General features: G+C 32.0%; 1 protein-coding gene across 3 annotated transcripts in view; it reads left to right on the forward strand.

Annotated features, from left to right (window-relative positions):
• The window catches only part of LOC119633833 (trissin receptor), a 61590-nt gene that overhangs the window by 5377 nt on the left and 38182 nt on the right, over window positions 1-18031 (forward strand). The window lies entirely within an intron of this gene.

Raw genomic sequence — 18031 nt, forward strand, 5'->3', positions numbered from 1 at the left:
AATACATTTACAGCGGAACCGTAGATGAATTCGCCGAAACTGATTATTTGGTTCAGAAATGAATGAAAAAAAAAAAACAGTGTATAAATTGGCTGTCCATCAGTCTACTACTTAATATAGAATTTAAACAATTTTCGAAATCATTCCGAAATCAATTTCAAGTAGTTTCGTCTCTCAGTCTCTTAGAAACGAGAAATTGAACTTATTACCTGAAAATATGCGCATAGATATGCATTGATATTCCTCTTTCGGCGATTGCAAAATGTAAATTTTTCCTTCCTTACAAGGCATAAAAATGCAGTACACTTACCATTAAAATTGGATCTATCTATCGATTTAAGTGTTCCTGAATCACTTGTTTCTCTGTTTATTGAAATTACAATACAATTACTATTTCAAAATTCATTACAAGTTTGACTTCGAATTCGTTGAATCAAGTCAACAAACCATTACGACCTCATCAAAGCAATTAATGTAGCTCTTAAACAATTTCTAGTGTTGTTTAAGCGCCAAGTTACGCTTTAAGTGATTGCGTATTTTTTCGAGTGTTTGAAGTCAATTAAATTCCACTTTACGTTACGTTAAACCCCGCAAATAACTAACATAAAGCAGTACATCTCTGCAATCTGTGCTGGCTTAAATGTTATTTCATCCACGGTAGCATACCGCGTGCATATGCTTTTATGAAAGTTGACATTTTTATCGTGTATTCATACGTTTCGGATTAAATATACTTTCCATAATTTCTCTATATATATGGTAAAAAAAAACAAAAAAAAATTCTATCTAAAGCATTAAAAGTTCTTTTTTTTATTATACATTTAATTTTTTAGATTGCTTCAATGTCAAATACAATCAAATTGTGTTCACGTTCAAGTCAGATGATATATTAAATATTTATCTCTATTTATGAATCTTAAATACTTTTAATTTTATTAACTGTAGGCGTTGATCTAGAAAAAATATCGAAATGGTTCTCGCATCAAATTCTGCTCAAGCCAAGTTTTAAGTCCATCCATTAGATGAGTCAAATAAGCTGGAAGAACGATATTTTAACTTTTTCAAGTCTGGCAATTCTAACAACAATCATACAACAGATGCAATTGAAGACCATATAGGCGTTGATCTAGAAAAAATATCGAAACGGTTTTCACATCAAATTCGGTTCAAACCAAGTTTTAAGTCCATCCATTAGATGAGTCAAATAAGCTGGAAGAACGACATCTTAACTTTTTCAAGTCTGGCAATTCTAACAACAATCATACAACAGATGCAATTGAAGACCATATAGGCGTTGATCTAGAAAAAATATCGAAACGGTTTTCACATCAAATTCGGTTCAAACCAAGTTTTAAGTTCATCCATTAGACGGGTCAAATAAGCTGGAAGAACGATATTTTAACTTTTTCAAGTCTGGCAATTCTAACAACAATCATATCACAGATAATGATTGGAAAACAGCAAGACGGATTTTGGGTACAATTAAGTAGTTTCCAAACTTTACTTGGTTCAGAAATGGACTTACATTCGATGACCTCGCAGATGGCTGCAATAAAGTTAAAGACACACAGGGAGTTTCATTACTGTATTTATATTTTATGCCTTAGAGAGTTGCCATAACTTATAGATTCAAAAATGAAATGATTTCGGAAAGGAATATATTGAGTAAAATTGCACCAAAAAAGAAGAAAAAAAAATATTCGTTCTCATCGATTCACATAATTGACCAAAGGTAAGTTTCCTGGGTTTGGAAATTCGTTAAATTCCCTCTTAATTCATCTGATAGTTATCTACACTGCCTTATAATAATAGTTCAAAACTGTTTTTATAACACTTTTTAATTCGGGAGTTGTGTCATAAAAGTTTTGAAAAATTTCATCGACGAATATTCGCTCAGGATGCTCCGTGTCGTTAATAGAGAATAGAGAAGTTTCCAATGAGTCAAACCAATTGTGCTGCTGGTTTTCATAAAGTATCCTTACGATAAGCAGCATGAGTTTTGTCACAAGCTCGCAAAGCGTTGTGATCTAAGTCGGAGGGATATTGATGTGCAGCACATTTTCGCCCATTTTCACAAAGCAATTGCTTTTAATTGATTGAATAAATGTCATAATGTTGCTTATTTCAATTACCAGTGGACCGTTATCGTTGAGATTATTTATTAAGAAAAGCGCTACGAAGTGTTTCCTTGGTTCTATTTTATCCTCATACTGCAGTTGAAAAAAAGGTTTTATATCGTCGCTTTCTGCATATATTCGTCGCAACGTCGAATGAAACGACAGGAATTTTAAACTATGTTCTTAATTGTAGGTATTATAGGGCGTTTATGCTCACTTGCTTGTATTCCTCTTGTAGGAGTTTTAGTTTAATATCTGTCTTACCTTTTATTTTACAACTTTGCATCCTACTCTTTCGAAAAACCTTCAAGTGATTTTCCCAAATACTTAGTCCAAGTTCAAATTTTTACTTTCGCGGAGCAACTACACTTCTTTTTAATCTAACTTTCGACTGAATATATAAGTTGCAATTTTTGCGAATTTGAGCGTTTCAATCGCAGTAATACAATGAATAGAGCGAATAGAGCGAATAGACAGACGGCTAAAAGAATTCAGAATATTACTGTGAGCAGTCATATCTATTGTGTTTATGTACGCGTTCTAAAAAGACTAGCATGTTTAATGCATTGCCACGCTTCAGTGGAAACTATAAAAATGATATAAAATTTACAGAACATTAAGGTTTGGTTTTGTGTTCATTTGTTGTATTCCATAACAGCAACACCTATAAATTATTGTGAATTGTTGGAAAATAAACCGAACCGCATTTTTTTTCTACATGCATGTATATACCGTTCAATAAAGATAATTGAAAATATACAAATTTTCAGTGCAATGAAGAAAAACTAGATTTATTTCATACTGATTTTTACACAAATGTATCCTTCGTGTTGTTTTATATACAGTATACAATAAAAATGTTTTCTCTGCCCTTTTTTTTTTGTTTTACGCTCTCTGATTAAATATTTACGACTTATCATATAACGTAATAAACGTTCATTTGGAGACACCTTTGAAATGTTCTGACCTGACCATCAAAAAAAAGTTCATGGTTAAATTTTTAAATAGTCAGCAAGCACATATAAGCAGACTTTTTTTAAGCTAAAATCTATAAAATTTTTAATGTTAAAATATCTTTTAAATCGACATTTCAACAAATCAAAGAGATATGTGACGGCTCTTTACTATAAATTTTTTCCAAAACATCAGTAGATTTAACAAATAATAGATTGAGGTCTTTTTACTGCATATATTGGGTGATTGATCAAAAATATATATATAAAAAAAAAAACAAAATATAGATTCCAAAATGTTAAACTCAACTAGATCGGGTTTCAATACGCTAAGGCTGAGTGCAACAGAACACCGTCAGCACGCGATATATTGCTATTACTGCAATAATTTCAAGAAATTCCAATGGCGAATAGCCTCCGATCTTTTAAAGTTATTTGTGAGCGCAGATTCCTTTTTATTGAAAACGAATATTTGAAGAGCTATTGGTACATCTAGATTTAGTTAACAAGTCGAAACGTGATCCATTCGGTGCGTTCCTATTCGGAAATTAATTGCGTAGACTATATTTCAAATAAAATAATATATGTTAATATTCTCCAATTATTTTGGTATTCCCCGGTTTGTTTTTTGTAAAAATATCTCATTGTCCCTATTGAAAGCTTCTGTATTAAGTCTGTGAGTAGTTAGCTAATTATAAGTTGACAAAATGTTGGATATTTCAGCAACAGAGTTAACTTAGTGGATAGGAGTGCTATTGATAGGAGATAAATAACAAATGTGGGAAAGATAAGAAAAACGTCATGTGTATATATCTATATATACTTAAATTAAGAGAAAAAAAAAAAATGGAAAAAGTAATAAAAGCCGATTTAGAAAACCCAATAAATTATAATAAACAGATAAACATAGAAAACATTTTAATTAGTAAGACGATTATAAAAAAAAAAAAAAAAAATACACAAAGAAAATAAAACGCATTAAGTCAAACTTTCAAAAGGCCTAAAGTCCACCTACATCTCCGTAAGAATTTACTAAATTATCAATTCGTGCCATAAAAAATCAGTAATCATGTTTCTGTAGCCATTTTCATCGGGAGCTATTGTGATATTTTTAGTCCACAACCTACACCCGCAAATGTTATTTTCATGCAATTAGAGATCTTTTAAGAAGAGCAAATGTGCTGTCTTCCCACCAAAGGGATGACATTATTTATTTATGAAGCCTTTTAATCAAATATCATCGCACATATACGAGACGTAACCGTGACTTCGTAATAAGCCTTAACAACTTCTGTATGTTCTGCATTCACCATGCCATGCATTGAGTTTCACAAATAATGGAAAACTCGAAATTATATATTGAAAATCAATTTGATTCACATCTTGATCAGAAGTGCATTTTATTTACATTTACCACAAAATGAATGAGAAATGACTTTTAAATAGCCTTTGTGTTTGCGGCCAGAAAAAGAAAAAAGCCACTGCTTAATTCAAGATTTTATTCTGGTAAGTAACATGCATACGTTTCAGATAAGAAACAGTTACAAGGTCTTAATAAATAAATTTTCAATTTGATTGTCTTTTGCTTAATTCAATTTATTGTTGATAGATTTTCTCAACAAGGCTTAAGTCGTTTTGCGTAATGGCATGACTTGCAAAGGACAATGGCATTAAATGCAAAGGAAAGTTTTCGGTTTTTTTTTTTTTTGTGGAAAAGAACAATTATTCGTAATTTTATATTAAATCAGCTCAGATCAAAAAAAAAAAAGTTAAGAAGCTATTATCTTAAAAATTTTCATTTGATTTCATTCTAAGAAATTCTTTCGAACAGAATTTGAATTTAATATCGATATATATATCCAGCGGTGTAATTTTTGCATAAAGAAAACTTATCTGCAAGTTATTTAGTAAACTAAAAGAATTCTTATTAAAAAATTTAATAATCATGGTTTTACCAGTTTATAGATTCTTTTCCGATATAAAAGAAGATTTAGTAATAAGTTGTTTAACGATTTTCTTTTTCTTTTTGAAAACAAAACCATAATAATAAACAAGAAAGAAAATTAGATTCGGTCGTGACCGAATCTTTTGTACCCATTACCGTTACCTTAAACGAGACAAAAAAGAGGAAAGAACTAAATTTTCGGCTTCTACAACATGCAATGGGTGGGGCTGGTCTTTTTTGTTTTCGAAATAAAAGTTTTTGTCGTATAGATGGGTGGGCGTTGTAGGCATGTCCTACGAAAAGTTTACATGACTTTCGAATTCTTTTGCTACTTTGTGGGCGATATATCCTTCTTTGCAAATAGGGGAATGTGCATCACAGCTACAAGAGAATTTGGCACACGGACTATGAGCAAGAAGTGAGTTTTTTATTCCTTTTAAACAACAGAGGCATTGTTAGTTTATGGGGTACTGTGAACGTTTCCTTCGACTGCTTTTCGACCAACCTGTTGGTGGTGAAAATCGATGACTTCATTTTTGCGGCCGAGAGGATATTTACAACAGACATTATTAAAACGGAGCAAAGCAAACAGGCGGAGAGGCAGACATACGGACAGACAGAAATGCTTAAATCGCTTCAGAATTTGATGCTGATCAAGAATATTCATAGACATACTTTGAAGGCTTTCTGAAGCATGCTTCTGAGCGTTGCAAACGTTTTGACAAAATGAATATATTCTTCATCTTGCGATAATGGTGGGTATAAAAAAAGGAGACTACAATTTACTACCTATTGTTGTGAACATAATAGTAATCTATTTGTTGTGTGGACTTTTTAAATTACATAAATCAGCACGTTATTGTATAAGAAACCGAAATAGTTTATAAATAACAAAGAAGGTGTATGTCACGCTATATAAAATATATATGTCTTTATTTTTCTAGCTAAAAACAAACAACTACTGTCTTTCCTATTAAAAAGTTATATTAATGTTTTTAGGAAAAAGAAAACAAACAAAAAAATGGTAACACGCGCCCTAAAAATTTTTTAAATTAGAAGACTACAAGAGCACCGGAGTTTACTAAATTTGTAAATGCTTTCAGATAATTAAAATATTAGTTGGAAATTACGTAAAGGAATGTCATCACTAAACCTCTTTTTTCTCTTTTTTTTATATGTGACCAATTACTCACGAGATGTCTCCTGATATGTTCAACAGAGCAATAGTCAGAAAGAAACGGGGTAAGAGTGGCCTTAGTCTAGTGGATTTGTGCCCACTCGGTACAATACCTTTGCCGACTGGGCACTGAGTATGACTATGAGATTCCAAATGGCACTGAAATTTGAGCGCGCGAGTACCGCGACTTGGTTAGTTGCAACTCTTAACTACTATCTGGCTATCCGGCTGCTTATTTCGATTTATATTGTAACCTATTTAGCCCCGATTACGACTTTAAGATGCTTTAGCTAAGGCCGCAGAATCATTCAATGCTTATTTTGACATATGAAAAGTTACGCTGGAATTTTGAGAGGGAATAATGAATTATTAAAATTCACCGTTTATAACTGTTATATAATATACGGATCGTATAACAATAAAAGATCCTTCAAACATTCTTCAGTGTATGGCATAAAAAAATTTCAACTTAGAACAATAAAAAACATGATACTATGTGCAAAGATTTACATTAATTGAAAATACAGTTGAGTCAATTGTGGCGCCTTATAACAACATATTAAAGGTTGTTTATCATAAATAGAAAACTTTCCTATCGATTTGCCGCTTAAAGTGTTGACCATCGTATATTCGCTTTGAGGCTTAAACACTGCAAATAAAAGGTTTCATAAAGTAGTCAATTACCCAGTACGATTACCCGACAACACGCATAGAACAGAGAGAGAGAGGGAGAGAGAGAGAGAGAGCTACAGTGTAATTAATTATATGTTGAAACTTCATTCTTCAAGCAAATAAACTGTAACTTAAAGAAAAAACGTGTCAGCATTACTTTGCAAAGCGAAATATTTTAAAATTCTTGTAATAATTACATTCTTTATAAGGGAGATTTAAGGTCAAAGGAGATTCATAGTGCAATGATAAAAGAGCAATTTATATGATAAGCATTTACTCAGAGGTCAAACGATTAATTTTGTTGAGTTCTTTTTTTTTGTAAAAATTAATAATCTCTGTTCTGTTAGCTAAAATGGCGTAGGTTAATTGTGTCTTCAATAAGTTATTACTCACGAGTTCCATGCTTGTTCCCGAACGTAGTAGTCACAATTTTTTTGAACATTATTCCGATGTGCTCAATTACGGGGCGGCTGTAGATTCAAGTTTGATCAAGAGTCAGTGAATTGACGTCACTTTAATGCATTTGCGTGTGGTCAACTCTTTTCACTTACGCCCATTATAAATAAGTTTACATATATGAACACAGAGAACTATACAACACAGCTCATTACATTTGTTACGCCATCTCGCCTATTACGGTACGTCATTCATTTTTCTGGTAAGATATCAAAGCGCACTCTCTATGGAAACCCTTTTATCGGCGCGGGCCCAAGGCGTGAAATGATGTAGCTCAAAGTTACCCAAATTAATTTTCTTGTCGATAATTTTTTTATTCTTCATCTACTTAACAGTTATTCTTACACGTTTATAGAGATAGATATAGAATCCAAAAAGTAGAAGTACGTGGGCAAAATATGCGACACTTCACTTTTTTGTCAAATTGTTCTTTGCCAATACATGCTTACTTTTTGCAGGATTATTGTCGAAAAATTTTTCATATATAACAATTTTTTCAAAATCCATTTTCCATGGTGTTCGGCTTCCAACCATCACCTGTGTACCAAATTTTGTCTAAATATCTCAAAAACTAAGACGGATAGGTTTCAAACAAAGGGCATTAACAGCAGTCAGACAGATCAATGAACGGATACACAGACAGATAGGTAGACAAGCAACCTTAAATCTAGATCAGAAAGTGATTCTGAACTAATGGTTATAATAAAATAATGCTTCGGATACACGCACAAATTTGATTATGTCCTATGGCGTAAGTTGTGCATGGTATAAAAACACAAAAAAGCGGTAGCGATACGCTAAGAGTTAAATAATTCCATCACCACATTTTTGTTTGGGCATTTTTTCCTTTTTTTTCTTTTTTTTCCTAAACTTTCGGTTTGTTAAGTTTTGTAACGCTTAATTATTTTTCCGAATTTTGTTATCCTTCTTTTCATGGTAGATTTTCAATTCAATTTTCTTGTGTGACATTAGTACAATTTTGATTTTGACGGGATAATATGTATATAAGTAATTTGAACAATTGTCACAAGTGTCTTGAACAATAATACCGAACCGACAACAATAAATCAATAGAATGGAATAATAAAGTTAACACTGACTATAGAAGTTAGTTCAAGTTCAGATAAAACTGTTCTTTACTAACTTGAGAGTTATAATAGAATTTTTAACTTAAAAGGAAAGCTTAGAAAGCATAGCATTGATTGAAGTAATAAGAGTTGACAATATGTCTCCTTGAAAAGGAATCCTTATGAAAATATTTCTTAATTTCGCATTAGCCCTCTTTGCAGTTCATGAACGCAACGTTGTGCGAGTAGACGATACCCAATGCGACGTATATGGTTCTACTAAAATGCGACTCACGAAAGCTTTTCCAATTTTAACTGTGTCTCTCTAAAAAGCAGTTATTCAGATTTTGTTAGGAGGAAATTGTGTCCAAAAACAAAAAAGAACAAAAAAAATTATCAGTGTACTTATTATCCACAATGAACTATGTTTCAAAGAAAGGTTAATTTTCCGTCAAGAGAGAAATGTCATTTGCATCTCTCTCAATGACATCTTCCCGTGGCCCTTAACTTCTGCTCACTACCATTCGGTGTTTGGGGCCCGATTGAAACGTCTTGGAGGTTACTATGATGAAAATATAGCTGTTAATGAAGCACGTGTGGCATTGCAAAGACTCATCAAAAGAAACAAGAAAAGCTCGCCGAAAAGTAGAAAGGCTTAATAAATAGAATGAACATATACATTTTGTGTGTTTTACGATGTCCGTAACGTAACTAAAATCATTTTACGGGAATTGATCTTTCTCAAGTTTCATTTAATCTTCTTTTTTTTTTTTTATTTTGTCGTCTTTTGATACCACATGTTCTGGGAATTTATTTATTTTCCATATGATTACGAAATGATGCAGCGTAAAATGAATGACATAGTACGAGATGTGCTGGGGTAGAAAAGTCTTATGAAAGAATTGAGAAGTTGCGTATATAAAAGAATATATGAAGGAGTGTATTCATAGTTTGTCTATGAATATCTATAAGATAGAGGTATAGGCCGTCAAACTGCGTAAGTTCAAAATGTCGAAAAGGCTGCTGCCATGAAGACCACGTATAGATAATTTTAGAAGCGTATAATGGCGAATAGAATTGGCGACATTAGGGCAGATAATTAAGAGATGGCCATGCGATTGGAAAATCACATGTGTTTATGAGATGCTGCTCACTATGCTAGTACTCATTACATCTGGTGTGGTTAAACATTAAAAAAAAGCGAAAGAACACCGCCCGAGGTTGCAATAGACACACATTGATGTTGTGTTTATTTGCGGAGATAGAAAGCATAAGCGACAGAGATAAAAAGTATAATCGTGAGAATTCCGCGTTTCAGATTTGTTGCCAAGAAAAGACTTAGTGTTTCTTGTCGATTGTTCTCAAGTTAAAACAGACTCCGATCATTGCCTTTTTGATTTCCTACAAAGGTTCTCATAATGTCATATATAGCTCTTTGGCATCATTTATCGCTCAGTAAGGCGATTGATCAAAGGCCAAAGGCCTAATGGCAATCACTATGACATCCTTCGTGGAGTGAAGCGACAGCCTGATCATAGATATGATGCAGTTTGTAATATTAATTGTGTAATTAATTTCCTAAGTAATAAATTACTATTATTTATGTTAATTATAAAAGAACAAAAGCTCCATTCTTAATGAAATTAACTGAGATCCAGCAATGCTGCAGAGTGCAGTTAATAAATAGCAATTGATGTGTGCGTATATGGGAGTGATTGAACTCTATTTTAATTGTGTTTCGCACAATTTAATTTAATTTTCCTGAATTATATACCAGCGTGTAAGCACAATGCAACACACTGCTAAATTTATAAAAAAAAACGCTGCTGGTTCACCCATAAATTATTCCTTTACACATCTTCTTCTTTCTTGAGTATCTACAAAACAAGAATTGTTGAAACAAACATTTGCGAACAAAACGCGGTTGGGTACGTTAATGAGAAACTTGCTTGTGATCTATAACGATGTGGAAAAAAACTTATGAATATTGCATTTGTAAAGCTAACATCTTCCAAGTGTAAGCGAAAATATTGATGATCGTCATGTTTTATAAAAGCGTTCGCTTTTCATCTTTATTGAATTTCAAATTTCAACAATGTGTTCGCAAATGACTTAAATTATTTACAAAAATTATCATTATTCACAATTTCTTTATTAGCTTTTCTTTTCCTTGTATTAGACCAACAATTTCCTATATATGCGGGAACTGTATTAATTGAGATGGTGAAGAGGAAATAGGAAGGCTGTGGAAGTGGAAACATTCGGAACGATAGGAAAGATTACTCCAGATACTTTCCTTTAAAGGCGGGCAATGGGGTTAAAAAATCACAGGACACGGCAGCATATGAGCAGCTCTAGAACGACTGGGTGGGTAAACTAAATTTTTTACGCATTTGAACGCAATATCAGAAGACTGCAATGACGATCATACATTTTTAACAACTTGTCCTTTTGAATTGCGAATTTTGAAGTCACCAGATTGAGTGGAACTAGAGCTAAATATTGCCTTTAACTGCGTCCATTTGCACACGCCATGCGGTCGCAAATAAATTCCGTACTTAAAAACAACGTTCGTTGAGAATTGACTTTAGTGAAAAGAACGCCTTAGGTTAGATGATATTCTGAACAACATAGTTAAATTTCTGTTTGTTTTCGAGTGCTTTGCAAAAAAATTTAAAATTCTTTATTTAAAAACGTTACTCATTTTTAAATTTTGCTAATAACAGCAAAAAGTCGTTACCATCTAAAGTTTTGCTTACATATCACCCTATTACATATGCGAAATATTCTCAAAGCCCACTTGTACGTGTCGGAGAACTTAAAATCTACGCGTATGATTGTTTAACGCGACCAATAATATTGAAGAAGATGTGTCAGCAAACTTTGCTGCATACTCTCGCTTGCCGATAACCTAAATAATTGTTTCCAAATTGTGGTCCTGGCGAATTCCTTAAAAATATGCTTTAAAATATTTACGATATACATGAAAGATACATATATTATATAATGTAGATAGATTTTCTTTACCTGGTAACGCATGTAAGTAATGACTTTCAATAAATTAAGCGCCAGCGGAATTGGTGAAGTTTTCGTGTTTTGAACATTCAGTCACATAAAGCAAATTCAATTAGAATGAAACAAATAAAACATTTTAGTGGGTCACGGCCCACCAGTAACGGCCCTACGTAAGTTCGATTAATGCAGTTATCATCATAAGAACTTTCCAAGATAATGCGTTTTAGGTTTAAGTTGTTGCAAATGTGATCCATTTTCAATAAACTTCATTCTTGGGTCAAAACACGCCAATGTGCCAAATTTCATAAAAATATCCCTTAATTTACGGCCTGCGGATTGGGACAAAAGGGACAGGGGAACAAGAAAAACCTAAATCGCAAAGTGATTCCGATTCAATCGGGATAGAAAAAGATGGTTCCTATCTTTAATACTTCTGGGTGTTGCATACATCCTCATAAACCAAATGTACCTTTATAGCACAAGTAGTATAGAGTATAAACACAGTAATCTTCAAGATACGTGTATTTTGAAGTAAAAATTGGTGTAGTTTGCTTTTATGTCTAAAGCGAAATTTTTTTATAGGTGTAGCGTTATGCCATAAAATATGTTTGTTATGTTATCAAATGCTTAAATATTTATCAAGGCCGTAAAATTCATAAAATGCAAATTTTATGTTTTTCCGTTTTTGGCGTTTTTGTTAAAGCAAAATTTACGATTATTAGTATTTTATTATAGCTGTTAACACATATCTATCGATTGAATGAGAATCGGCAATATATAATAGTGTTATTGGCAGCATAAATAATGTGCCACAATTACTTATTGCTATTTGCTTTTCTGCATTTGAAATGTGCTACAAACTTGTCATTAGTTCAATCAGTATTGGCTTTGTTAAAGAGACAAACAAATATTGTGACAAGTTCATTAAATTTTTTGCTAATTTTCTAGAAAACATGATTATGCAATGTTTATAAAAAGAAGATTCCAGATTTAGATTAGGTTTATTGATTTCTACCGGTTGTTCGTTATCCCTACAATCGATTGTAAAACAATAGCAAATGTATTTAAGAGAAAATGTATTAAAGTGATGCAAACAAACATGTTATGTAAGTGAAATAGAACTTCCAATGGCAACACTGTACATGCAAAACCATTCAAGTGGGCATGACTTAAGGGCTAAGCTTGGCTTATATGAATTTCTAATTAGTCAAGAGTGATATAAAAAGGAGGTTGTGGGCGAGGCAAAATCTTAAATGGTCAACAATTTTGACTTATTAAACATAATTGTACCTGAGAATACCTGAAATTTTAAAGGCATTTTTCTCGAAACACGATTTTTGAAAACAACGCGCACTACAATTCAAATAATTTTTATTTTATCATTAAAATTTTTTATATGTGCTATCAAAATGACATTCTCTAGAGAATGATGTAGGGTATTTCCACTAACTTAATCAGCTGTATGCCCTATACCATTCTAAAGTTAGTGATAAAACGACTTTTCGCAATAAACTGTTATATGGGACGTGATAGAAAAAGTAGTCCAATCTGGATCAGTTTCAATAGCATTCGTCCTACGGAAAAAACATCTTAGTGTAGCAAATTTAAGCAAAATATCTCAAAAATTGCGGCCCTTAGGTTAAAGAAGCGACGGATAGATGGATAGAAAAAATGTTTCTCAAGTCCTTCTGTGTATTGCATACGTCTGTACAAATTTGATATGCTCTAGTACCGCAAGTGACGTAAGGTATAAAAAGTGTCTATTTTTTGGAAGTTGATCTTTTTCATTGAAACGCTAGCCACTTGTACGAAAATCAGTAGTTTTAAAAAATCGCAAGTCATTCTCTACGTGTCGGAATGCAGAGTAAATATTCCCTTTTGTTTTTTTATTTAACCAAATTTCTATCCGTTACACTCCATACCGCAGAGCCACTTCAGCTCAACAGTTGTTGGTGGTGTTGTCAGTTTTCAATATTCTGCAAAAATATTTTTTTTTAATACTTAAATATACGCCTCTGCTAAAAATGTCAATGCATTCATTTGCTTCAGTCTATTATTATGGCGTTATCCCTCAAAAGAGAGATTGTGATGAGAGCAACGTCAACAACGACATGCGTCTTTTCATGTACAATGCGTAATACAAGTAACCCTTAGTAATATGATTAATACTATATGCTTATTATAAAAGAAGCATGACTAATACGTTCAAGAACTTATGTCCTCACGATCTATGAAAATCCGTCCCGGATTTTTGTTGTTACACAAAATTTCTCAGGGTTTAGACGAAACAAATCTTGGCGAAAATGGAAAAAACAAATTTGAAATTTCTTGGACGAAGCTTCGAAGCCGATCATAAGAGACAAATGAAATGGCAAAGAGACTTTTCATTGAAGCTATATTTTGCTAAGAAGTATGGTTAATTAGCACTCTATATATATAAACTTAATGCATCACCTCTGGGTGAAAGCGTAACAAATAATAATAATGCTAAAGCGAATTGTAATTAATGCAGAGGGTTTATGTGTTTACAGCTATTCAAACAGAGCAGAGAGAAAAACATGTGATTTAATTGGTTATGTTTTTAATTAAAAACTAACAGATCGTGCCTACAAGGAACTTTTTGTTGATTCTTATATTTACCCATTGCAAACGATACGAATATTGTTACTTTGCTTGTAACACGTAAAGTGTATATATATATATATATATATATATATATATATATATATATATATATATATATAAGCTTTCGGTTCTTTAGTTTTATGTAATCCTTTGTATCTTTTTTCTTAATGAGTCGAATAAAAATGTTTCATTGCTTGGAATTTGCAAAAAAAAATTTTATCAATTTTGTAAACAAATGTTCTTTTTTGTTTTTTTAATCATTTAATGGGCACAATTTGTTTGTTTCATAACATGTATCAAGCATCAGAGTTTTGTAAATACTTTTGCAAAAATTCTTCTCCAAATCGTGCAATGCATATGAAAGGTTTTAAATTTTACCGCACACTTTAGAAGAACCACAAAAACATTGGGCTAACAAGCAAGTATTTTCAGTATTCAGGCATTGAGTGCATTATGATTGTTTTAATCTTCATTTTGCTTTTGATATTTGCTACCAACAACGTTTAGATACGACTGAGAAATTATACGTTTTAGCTTTGAATGCAAAAATGGGATATTTTTAACATTTTTTAATTTGTTTGCTTTTCGACAAACACAAAAAAAAAAAATTTATCTTTAGTTATATAACAAGGCTTAAAAAGCTTACGGCAACGATGACGACATAAACATGAACTTTATTCTATTTTCTGTTAGATCGCTAGTTTTATGACTACGGAATCGGGGGCTTGTCGGTTAAATGGTCTTGGGACAAAATGAAAATGTATAGATTTTTTATAGAAGACAAATTCATTTTATCTGTTTTAGGGGAAATGGCTTTTTTTTTACAAACCTATTGTCATATATGTTAGTTTCTTCTCTATCTTTATTTATTTATTTATTTTATTCTTGCTCTCTCTTTATTCGTTACGAGCTGAACACACATGACCATGTACACTGCTTTATATATATATATATATTTTTTTTTTTTTTTGTTTTGTTTTTCTCCTAAGGAAATTAAAAACATCCTAGACTGCATGCATACATGTTACAATAGAATAAAAACTAATATTAGTTTTCAACATATGCAACACATTGTTTACTTATTGGCGGTTTCTATATATAGAATAGTATTAACTGAATTTTATTCGTTTATTGTTACTTGTTTACGTAAAAGTAATTTAATTAACAGTCAGACTAAATCACCAGTAATTACCGTAGCTCTAGCAAATATCACAGGAATAATTATCTCAAAGCAACAAAAACAAACACAAAAACAAAAAAAAAAGGAAAACAAGTTAAAAAGTCTTCGAAAACAACATTGACTAATGGAATTCTTCATACATCTTCGTCGTAATATATTAAAATCTAAACGCTGTTTCCATTTTAAACCAAGTAGTGTAAGAAATAAACCAATGTAACGCAAGCTTGACATATTAAACTGATACGTCATATCGCTAGTTTAGATCAACTGCCATCAGAAAATAACAGAGATCTGTACTCTGCAAAGGTTTACATTTCGTTACTTGAAAATTTTTTCCATTCATTTGATACGGCATACGTCTACTTTTCATTGATATTTTAAATCGTGTTTTACATGACTTTTTCAAATAGAGTTTTATACGATGAGTTGAAATCGTTTAACTCAATAAATTCAATAGCGCTTATCATGAAAATTTGTCGGCCATTATAACGCAAGAAATTGTTTCGATTGAGGTAACAAAAAATGAGTATATCGCAAGTATTTTTATACTTTTGCAATACCTTACCATATGCGGTGTAGAGTATAAAAATAGAAAAACTCTTGCAGCATATGTGCTAACAACAATAACAACATTTTTTCTAAAACAGCGAGGCAAGAGCAGATTATTTTTGTTCGTCTACAATATTTATTTTTTATGCAAGTAAGTTGTAATCAATCCTACAGAAACCATATTGGGCCATCCATACGTATACATGCTCTTCATAGAGAGTATATTGAATAAAAAACATACGCCTAGTAAAACAATTTACAAATTTACCATAAATAACAAAGTTGAAAAGAAAGTGATTAAAGTTCTAATTCCTTTTATTTAATGCAAGAGTTATTATATCCACCATCGAAGGATGGGAATATATTCAGTTCGCCAAGATGTTTGCAGCCTTTGCAAATATTGCCCTCATCGTAAACTTGATGTTGGCTTCAAATTTCGCAAAAACACTAGAAGTTGTTGCAGACAAGGTGGTATTGAATATCTTGGTATTGCGAAATCAGCAAAAGAACACGCCTACAGTACAATTTTGAACTGAAAATAGATCTGTTTTTAAGGGCAACCAAATTTGGCGTTTTTGCTGATTCGAAGCACAATAAGAAAATATAACGAAAAAATTTTTCATCTATAGAAAAATAGAAAAATCTATCCGCACCCACTCAGTATTATAGAGTGTCACTATAAAAATTTGCCCACAACTAAGTGTAATGTTTTTATTTGTTGTATATAGTTTTAATATATATATATATATATATAAATGTTATATATATATAAATGTTAATTTATGTAAATTACTTTTATGTCCTTTGCAACTGAATTAACTACAAACGGAATACAGTGAATGGAAAAAACGATATTACATTCAGCACAGGAAATGCACGCAATTTAAGGCAGTTCGCCCCAAAAACGAATCGTTTTAAATTGTAGTTTAGGGAAGCTGTCAGTATCATGGGCGCGATGGCGTCACGTATGTAAATGTGGTACTTTAGTTTGGCAGTTTCGAAAATAATATATTTAAAAACATTGTATAACAATAACAAAAGTAGTAGCAATAGCTTCTTAAAAAAGAAAAGTCAAGAACTTAAAGTTAAGAAAATTAAAATGTCAAAAGCAAAGTAGAAGAATTTTTTTATATCGTTTAACAGTTGGTATAAAGGAAAGGGTAGTCTTTAGCGAATTGTAAATATTACGTCATATATTTCATCGTTTAATGGATAGATAAATATATATAGATATACATGCGCACATATGCTTGTATCTTTCGATTGCCTCCACAAGCGTTTTTAAATTTTTTTTTTCCGCCTATAATTCGCAACAATCAAATGTGAACACATCCAAAGACAATTAATTATGGCTGCCTTCAAACTTGATCTGGAAATTTTAACAAAGAAAATTATATCCCTTTAGAAGGAGTTTTCGGACTAACATTTCGCTAAATCGCATCTGGTTTTTGCATTGATTAACAGCCTAAATAATTCGCAAAGTAATCGTGTTATTGATTATTGGTTTTTTTGGTTTTAGACGCTACACCACTTACAGTATAGGGGTGTAGTAAGAAGAAGACGAACTTGAGATGCACTCACTCTCCATTACAATGATGTAAACTAGTCTGCCCGCATGTCTATAGTGTTCCCTTGTGAATCATGTAGATTTATTTTGTGGACTCCAACCTATAAAGAAATGCTCGTGCTCGGAAGCCTTCGTACGGCACCAAAGTTTAGTTTTTGGTAGTTGACGAGGAAAATGGATGAAGAATCATAGGATTTTGGTTAAGAAAGTTAGGTTTCATTCAAAAGCATGCCTGCTTATTATGAAACTAAATGCAAAATTGTAACAGACGAAGTAGTGTACGATATTAAATCATGTGCGTGTTTCATTTATGTAGTTATTGATTCAAAACTTGTTGTTTTATATTTATACTTCAATTTAAACTCCTTTTAAATTGAAGTACATCATTGTGCACGTCCCTACGTCCGCAGTCCTTCAAAATTGCTGCATGCAAAGAAATTGTGAATTAATTTACATTCGCCGCGATAGGTCAAACGAACTTTCATCGATGCGCCTGTTCATTTTCTATCCTTCCTTTATCCACTTCGGGCAAGTCATCTTTCCTTATTGACTTGTCAAATACCATTCGCGATATTAATTCCAAATTTGACAAGAATGTTTAACAAATGTACATAAAAGTTTTATGTGATATCCTTAAATATAACGCTGTAAACAATTTTCAACTTGTGATGAATTCGAATTTATATTATAAGGCTTTACCCAAGTGAT

Source organism: Glossina fuscipes, unplaced genomic scaffold (genome assembly GCF_014805625.2).
Source record: "Glossina fuscipes isolate IAEA_lab_2018 unplaced genomic scaffold, Yale_Gfus_2 2, whole genome shotgun sequence".
In the NCBI taxonomy this organism is placed as follows: domain Eukaryota; kingdom Metazoa; phylum Arthropoda; class Insecta; order Diptera; family Glossinidae; genus Glossina; species Glossina fuscipes.